Source organism: Piliocolobus tephrosceles, unplaced genomic scaffold, assembly GCF_002776525.5.
Source record: "Piliocolobus tephrosceles isolate RC106 unplaced genomic scaffold, ASM277652v3 unscaffolded_31432, whole genome shotgun sequence".
In the NCBI taxonomy this organism is placed as follows: domain Eukaryota; kingdom Metazoa; phylum Chordata; class Mammalia; order Primates; family Cercopithecidae; genus Piliocolobus; species Piliocolobus tephrosceles.
Window position 1 is genome coordinate 3748 of NW_022314791.1, and position 9025 is coordinate 12772.

Genomic DNA, 9025 nt, shown 5'->3' on the forward strand with positions numbered 1-9025 from the left:
CTTTCTTTCTTTCTTTCTTTCTTTCTTTCTTTCTTTCTTTCTTTCTTCTTTCTTTTTCTTTGAGACAGGATCTGGCTCTGTCACCCAGACTGTGGAGTGCAGTGGTGGGATCTCGGTTCACTGCAAGCTCCGCCTCTCAGGTTCCCGCCAATCTCCTGCCTCATCCTCCCGAGTAGCTGGGACTAAGAAGACAGATAAGTCAGATAAGAAGTCCACTGGTTATTTTTGAAGGACCCTTTTGCGTGACTAGCTACTTCCCTTGCTTCTCTTGAAAATCCTCAAAATTCTCTTTGTATTTGTTCTCGACAGTAATTATCTGGTAATTCTGAGTTTGTTTCTTTGAGTTTCTGTTACTTGGAGTTTGTTGAACCTGTTGGGTGCTTATTTATTGTCTTAAATTGTTGCATTTTTTACACATATTTCATTAAATTGTCTCCTTGATTCTTTGTCTCTTCCTTTGAACTTCCAAAATGCATAATGATGGCTGCTTGTTGTTGTCCCTCAGGTTTCTAGGGTGACCCATTCCAGCCTGTGTTGCTGACCACTATATTGTTGATGGCTGCCATGGGTGTGTATCACAGTGTGAGGCCAGTTTGTCAGTTGGTCTCGGAAGAATGATGCATCCCAGAGCTCAATTCCCAGACTTCAATCCTTGCAGTCTCATTAGTGCACCACAATGTAGCAATCTCTGATAGTGAGGCATGACGAAGAAAATGAAGGAAATGGATGCAAACAGTTGGAAGCAAAACTTTTAAAAGTGAAAGTAAAAAACTTCACAGTGGTTGACCTACTATGAGGCTGGAATTTACTGTTTCTAAAGGCAGAGAAGTAAAGGAATGGTGTCTTGGGGTAAGCATTTTTCAGCTGGACCCTGAACCTTGTCCTTGGATTCATCGGAACATGAAGTGATGACTTACAGAAGCTACTGAGCTCAGCCTTGCCACTTGACCGTGAACTAAGAAGGAGTTGAAGTGTCAGCTTGGCCTGAGAAGTTGGCCTGGGACCAATCACAGGCTGAAGTAATGTCTCATGGCCACAAGAATTACGGAGTCTTGATGATGCAAAGTTCAAGTAGGAAGAAATGGTTAATAAGCAAAAGAAGAAAGCTCTCCCAAATAAAGAAGTGATTTTTGAGAGTTTCCAACTATACCGCTGGGTCAGGATATTTTATGATCTGGAAAGTATGAAATATTTGGAGGTATCTGTGGACTCTCTTGCAAGAAGCACTATTCAGCTCAGTTCAGTGTCTGGCCTGGGAAAAATGAGAGGCGAAACAAAAGTTTTGTCTGGATCACTGGGCTGAGGAAAAGCAGAAGTTGAATGGATAATTCATGTATATTTTCCTCGCATTCCAAAACATGTCCACATAGAAAAGAAAAGTATTACATCACAACCCAGTGGAGCCTACTGTGTATCAAGTGCACAAAGGGGGAAGTGTGTATTTTCTTGAAGTCTGCTAATTACATGAATGTCAGAAGCCTTTGATTCCTTTGTCCTTGTTCCCTTCTCTGTGTAGCTGTGGATATGCTTTACACAATGATGGCAAAGGCATTTTCAGGTTCTACCTTGTTTTCTTATTGGTGCATATGTGGATATATTGTCAGGCTATCCTCCTGTTCTACCTTTTTTCATTGGTGTCTGCGGCCTACGTGTTCATTCTGTTCCTGGAACAACACAGAGAGTGTGAAATATATTTATATATATATACACACACATATATATGTGTATATATATATATACACACACATATTTCATATGTATATGGAATTTTGTATGAAGTTTGTTTATGATATCAACATCAAAAAACCTGAGTTATTTAAAAAGGTTTACAGTTTTAGTATTTACTCAAGTAATGCTTTTTGAGAATACTTACAAACTGTTTAATTTGCCATAGCTTTATATATTTATATACACACACATATGCATGTATATAGACATATATATAAATATACATATATATATATATATATATATATATATATATGCAGGGGAGGTTATAATTACTTACATTCAGGATCAAAATAGGCTGCCTGCAAACTGAGGAACAATAAGTGCAAGTCTGAGTCCAAAACTCAAGAATTTGGAGCCTGGGGTCCGAGAACAAGAAAGCAAGAATTACCAGCATAGCAGACAGATATATGTTTTGGAAGCTAGGCCCATCTTGCTTTTTGACGTGTTTCTGTGTGCTTGATATTTGCTAGAAACTTATTAGATTGTGCCCACCAGATTAATGTAGATCTTCCCATTGATTCAAATATAAACCTTTTTTTTAGGGAAACACTCAAGAAACATGTCTGGCATTAATACTCTGTATCGTTCACTCCAATGAATAAGACTCTCAATATTAACCACCAGAAGTCCACTCCTTTTCAAGTTGAATCAATACACATCTCCTGCTATAGTACATAATCTTCAAATACAGACAAAAATGAGGTCTTAATTATACATCATATATTACAATCATCCTCTTACAACCTGGAGTGCAACAATCCCCAATGCAAACACTATTTCATAAAGGTTACAAATATGCAAATATTGTTAAGAATTCAATGAATTTTGTGTAACATGATAAAGGAAAATAAAAAGAGACTCTTTCTTAGTACATGTGTATACGTGCACAAACTTTTTTTTTTTTTTAACAAAAGGAGGATATACTTAAGACAATTAACATCTTAATTTCTGCAACTGGTGAAGTGTCTATGGCAGGTATGGATGACTAACTTCTTCTATTACACATTGTTTGTTCCCTTTGCCTTCAGGAAGCACCTCAGAAGGTTGCAGTTTTTATTGTTGTGTTGCAGTTGTTGTTATTGTTTCTGCTATCCTGGTGAGTGAATCCAAAGCTTAATACCTGAAGGTTCTGATCCAACTGTAGTCTTGACAGGAATGGGCTGTTGTAGTTTCCCATTGACCTTAAACACATGTCATGGTAGTGCTAAGACACTTCCTAATGCATCTTCTGTATTTTATGCATACTCTTCCTTCCCTCCATTGTGGAGTAGTAGGCTGATTTCATCTTTATAGTTCAGGTCAGTCACCCCAGTCAACACTGTAACTGCCTTCTCAGAATGTTGACACAAAGGCAGGAGGAGGCAAGGTGTCCAGAAGGCAATCTAAACTTCAGGTTTAACAAAATCGTTATTGTTTCTTCCGGGGGCACCAATTGTCCTTGGGGAACTAAGTCCTCTAGGCCAGCAGAGTATAATGTCATAAAAAAAAAACAAGAAACAAAAATGTTGCTAGTGGAACACCAGGAGTGATAGTGAGTGTTGAAATTTCTACTTCCATCGCTTGATCTCTGGACCCATGTATTTTGGCTATGGAAGAAACAATACCATATATTGGATGTTGATTCAGAGAATACATGGTCTTCTGGAGACCTCTGCCAGAGCACTGCAAAGTATTGTCACCTAGTTGGCATTACACTTATAACATCAAAGGGCCACTTCACCGTTCCATTCATTTAGCTACTTCAGGAAAATGAGAAGCAAGGTAAGACCACTAGATTTAATGAGTGGCAGACCACTGACACGCTTCGTTTGCAAAGAGTGAGTGCACTGGTCAGAGGCAATGTTGTGCTCAATACCATAATGTTGGGAAAGGCGTTTTGTGAGGCCATGAATGGGAGTCTTGGCAGAAGCATTGCGTGCAGAATGGGGAAATCCATATCCACAGTGTATGTCTATTCCAGTGAGGACAAGTCTCTGCCCTTTCCTTGGTGAAAGAGGTCCCATAGAGTTCATCTGTCACCAGGTAGCTGGCTGATCACCCTGAGCAACTGGACCATAATGAGGGCTCAGTTTTGGTCTCTGCTTCTGGCAAACTGGGCACCCAGAATTGGCCATAGCCATGTCAGACTTTGTGAGTGGAAGTCGGTGTGGCTGAGCACATGTGCAAACTCAGTTCCTGCCACCATGGCCATTTTGTTCATGGACCCATCGGGCAGTGAGAGGGATGGCTGAGGAAAGAGGCAGAGTGGTGTCCTTGAAAAGAGTGTTCCTATCCACTTGATTATGAAACTCTTTATCCACTGAGGTGACTTGTTGGCAAGTACTCATATGGAATACAAATATTTTGACAGTTTTTGATCACTCACAAAAGTCCATCCACATACCTCTTTCCAAACTTTCTTTGTCACCAATATTCTAATCATGCATCTCTCAAGTGCCTAACATCCAGCCCAAACATTGGCTTTGGACCAAGAATCAGTAAATGGTCAGAAATCTAGCCATTTCTCTTCCAATGTAGAGTTGACAACCAGCTTCACTACTCAAAGTTCTGCCCACTGGGAAGATTTCTCCTCACCGCTGTCCTTCAGGTGTCCTAAAAAGGGGCTCTAGTTCTTCAGCCATCCAATTTCAGGTAGGGACTGCATATCATTGAGAACCGTCTTTGAACCAGGACCCTATCTTCTCTTCCTCTGTCAACTAATCAGAGCTATCTTCCCATGAGGTCATCAGGACAGTGTGATGGAGAGAAGGTTGAATGGCTGGAGTAGAGATCGTGAGCATTTGAGTAACTTTCTCATGTAACGTAGCTGTGCCTTAGGACCTGCTGAAGCCTGCTCATGTGTATACCACATCTGTTTGACGATGAAATGCTGCCGTGCACAACCTACTTTATGACTCGGTGTGTCAGAAAGCACCAAGTTGATAACAGGCAGTGAAATTCACATGTGACATGATGACGAATAGTCAAATGTTCAATTTCTAAATAAGCCCATAAATGGGCCAAGAGCTGTATCTCCAAAGAATAGGTGTTATCTGCCAAAGATGGCAGGGCCTTGCTTAAAAATTGTAGGGGGATATGCTGTTTCACCTGTGGGAGCACAGCAAAGTATTGTCACATAGTGAGCATTGTAATTGTAACTTCAAAAAGCCATTTCACCATTCTATTAATCCAGCTGCTATAGGATAATGGGAAATATGGTAAGACCAGAAGATTGAATAAGCAGGACACCAGACACCACAGCCACAGTTCTTTAGCTGTGGGCTCCAAACAGCATTCCTATCTGCCAGTGAAACCTCAAGCACCATTGAATTTGCTGGTTCCTGTGGCCCAAGTGGTAGAGGGGTTTGCACCAGAGCCTGCAGTAGTTACAGAGTCTTTTCCTGTTCTGGATGCCCCTGAAAGCTGGCAGCCCTTCAAGTCACTCAAGAAGTGGGCCAGGGAGACATTTTCAAATGAAAAATGTGCTGTCTTAAAAATCCAAATAGGCCTAGTGGGCGTTGCGCCTCTTTCTTAGTTAGAAGAGGGATCTCAAACAACAACTTGTCCTTTACCCTGGAAAAGACATTTTGACAGGCTTCAAAAGACTGGACCCCTAGAAACATTGTAGAGTGAGAAGGTCTCTGAATTTTAGTCAGCTTTATTTCCTATATTCTGCTACGTAAATGTCTCATCAACAGTTCAAGTGTGCTTGCTACTTCTTGGTCAGTCGTCAAATCAGCCTAATTTCATCAATGTGATGGACCAATGTGCTATCTTGCAGAAGTGAAAAACAATCAAGGTCTCTCCAAATAAGATTATGATGGGAAGCCAGAAAGATAGTATACCACGGGGGTGCAGAGCAAGATGGCCGAATAGGAACAGCTCCAGTCTCCATCTCCCAGTGCGAGCGACAGAGAAGACTGGTGATTTCTGCATTTTCAACTGAGGTACTGGGGTCATCTCACTCGGGAGTGCCGGATAATCGGTGCTGGTCAGCTGCTGCAGCCCGACCAGCGAGAGCTGAAGGAGGGTGAGGAATCGCCTCACCTGGGAAGCACAAGGGGGAAGGGAGTCCCTTTTCCTAGTCAGGGGAACTGAGACACACAACACCTGGAAAATCGGGTAACTCCCACCCCAATTCTGCGCTGTAAGCACATCGGCACACCAGGAGACTATATCCCACACCTGGCCGGGAGGGTCCCACACCCACGGAGCCTCCCTCCTTGCTAACAAAGCAGTCTGCAGCAATCTAACCGCAAGGCAGCAGCGAGGCTGGGGGAGGGGCGCCCGCCATCGCTGAGGTTTAAGTAGGTAAACAAAGCCGCTGGGAAGCTCTAACTGGGTGGAGCTCACAGCAGCTCAAGGAAACCTGCCTGTCTCTGTAGATTCTGCCTCTGGGGACAGGGCTCAGCTAAAGGAGCAGAGGCCTGTGCAGACGCGAACGACTCTGTCTGACAGCTTTGAAGAGAGCAGTGGATCTCCCAACACGGAGGTTGAGATCTGAGAAGGGGCAGTCTGCCTGCTCAAGTGGGTCCCTGACCCCTGAGTAGCCTAACTGGGAGACATCCCCCACTAGGGGCAGTCTGACACCCCACACCTCACAGGGTGGAGTACACCCCTGAGAGGAAGCTTCCAAAGCAGGAATCAAACAGGTGCACTCGCTGTTCAGCAATATTCTATCTTCTGCAACCTCTGCTGCTGAAACCCAGGCAAACAGGGTCTGGAGTGGACCTCAAGCAATCTCCAACAGACCCATAGCTGAATGTCCTGACTGTCAGAAGGAAAACTATTAAACAGGAAGGACACCTATACCAAAACCCCATCAGTACATCACCATCATCAAAGACCAGAAACAGATAAAACCACAAAGATGGGGGAAAAGCAGGGCAGAAAAGCTGGAAATTCAAAAAATAAGAGTGCATCTCCCCCTGCAAAGGAGCACAGCCCATCGCCAGCAACGGATCAAAGCTGGTCAGAGAGTGATTTTGACGAGATGAAAGAAGAAGGCTTCAGTCCATCAAACCTATCAGAGCTAAAGGAGGAATTACGTACCCAGCGCAAAGAAACTAAGAATCTTGAAAAAAGAGTGGAAGAATTGACAGCTAGACTAATTCATGCAGAGAAGGTCATAAACGAAATGACAGAGATGAAAACCATGACACGAGAAATACGTGACAAATGCACAAGCTTCAGTAACCAACTCGATCAACTGGAAGAAAGAGTATCAGCGATGGAGGATCAAATGAATGAAATGAAGCGAGAAGAGAAACCAAAAGCAAAAAGAAGAAAAATAAATGAATAAAGCCTGCAAGAAGTATGGGATTATGTAAAAAGACCAAATATACGTCTGATTGGGGTGCCTGAAAGTGAGGGGGAAAATGGAACCAAATTGGAAAACACTCTACGGGATATCATCCAGGAGAACTTCCCCAACCTAGCAGGGCAGGCCAACATTCAAATTCAGGAAATACAGAGAACGCCACAAAGATACTCCTCCAGAAGAGCAACTCCAAGACACATAATTGCCAGATTCACCAAAGTTGAAATGAAGGAAAAAATCTTAAGGGCAGCCAGAGAGAAAGGTCGGGTTACCCACAAAGGGAAGCCCATCAGACTGACAGCAGATCTCTCGGCAGAAACTCTACAAGCCAGAAGAGAGTGGGGGCCAATAGTCAACGTTCTTAAAGAAAAGAATTTTAAACCCAGAATTTCATATCCAGCCAAACTAAGTTTCATCAGTGAAGGAGAAATAAAATTCTTTACAGATAAGCAGATGCTTAGAGATTTTGTCACCACCAGGCCTGCCTTCAAGAGACCCTGAAGGAAGCCCTAAACATGGAAAGGAACAACTGGTACCAGCCATTGCAAAAACATGCCAAAATGTAAAGACCATCGAGGCTAGGAAGAAACTGCATCAACTAATGAGCAAAATTACCAGTTAATATCATAATGGCAGGATCAAGTTCACACATAACAATATTAACCTTAAATGTAAATGGACTAAATGCTCCAATTAAAAGACACAGACTGGCAAACTGGATAAAGAGTCAAGACCCATCAGTCTGCTGAATTCAGGAGACACATCTCACATGCAGAGACATACATAGGCTCAAAATAAAGGGATGGAGGAAGATCTACCAAGCAAATGGAGACCAAAAAAAAGCAGGGGTTGCAATCCTAGTCTCTGATAAAACAGACTTTAAACCATGAAAGATCAAAAGAGACAAAGAAGGCCATTACATAATGGTAAAGGGATCAATCCAACAGGAAGAGCTAACTATCCTAAATATATATGCACCCAATACAGGAGCACCCAGATTCATAAAGCAAGTCCTTAGAGATTTACAAAGAGACTTAGACTCCCATACAATAATAATGGGAGACTTCAACACTCCACTGTCAACATTAGACAGATCAACGAGACAGAAAGTTAACAAGGATATCAGGGAATTGAACTCATCTCTGCACCAAGTGGACCTAATAGACATCTATAGAACTCTCCACCCCAAGTCAACAGAATATACATTCTTCTCAGCACCACATCACACTTATTCCAAAATTGACCACATAATTGGAAGTAAAGCACTCCTCAGCAAATGTACAAGAACAGAAATTATAACAAACTGTCTCTCAGACCACAGTGCAATCAAACTAGAACTCAGGACTAAGAAACTCAATGAAAACCGCTCAACTACATGGAAACTGAACAACCTGCTCCTGAATGACTACTGGGTACATAACAAAATGAAAGCAGAAATAAAGATGATCTTTGAAACCAATGAGAACAAAGATACAACATACCAGAATCTCTGGGAAACATTTAAAGCTGTGTGTAGAGGGAAATTTATAGCACTAAGTGCCCACAAGAGAAAGCAGGAAAGATCTAAAATTGACACTCTAACATCACAATTAAACGAACTAGAGAGGCAAGAGCAAACACATTCAAAAACTAGCAGAAGGCAAGAAATAACTAAGATCAGAGCAGAACTGAAGGAGATAGAGACACAAAAAACCCTCCAAAAATCAATGAATCCAGGAGTTGGTTTTTTGAAAAGATCAACAAAATTGACAGACCACTAGCAAGGCTAATAAAGAAGAAAAGAGAGAGGAATCAAATAGACGCAATAAAAAATGATAAAGGGGATATCACCACCGACCCCACAGAAATACAAACTACCATCAGAGAATACTATAAACACCTCTACGCAAATCAACTAGAAAATCTAGAAGAAATGGATAATTTCCTGGACACTTACACTCTCCCAAGCCTAAACCAGGAAGAAGTTGAATCCCTGAATAGACCAATAGCAGCCTC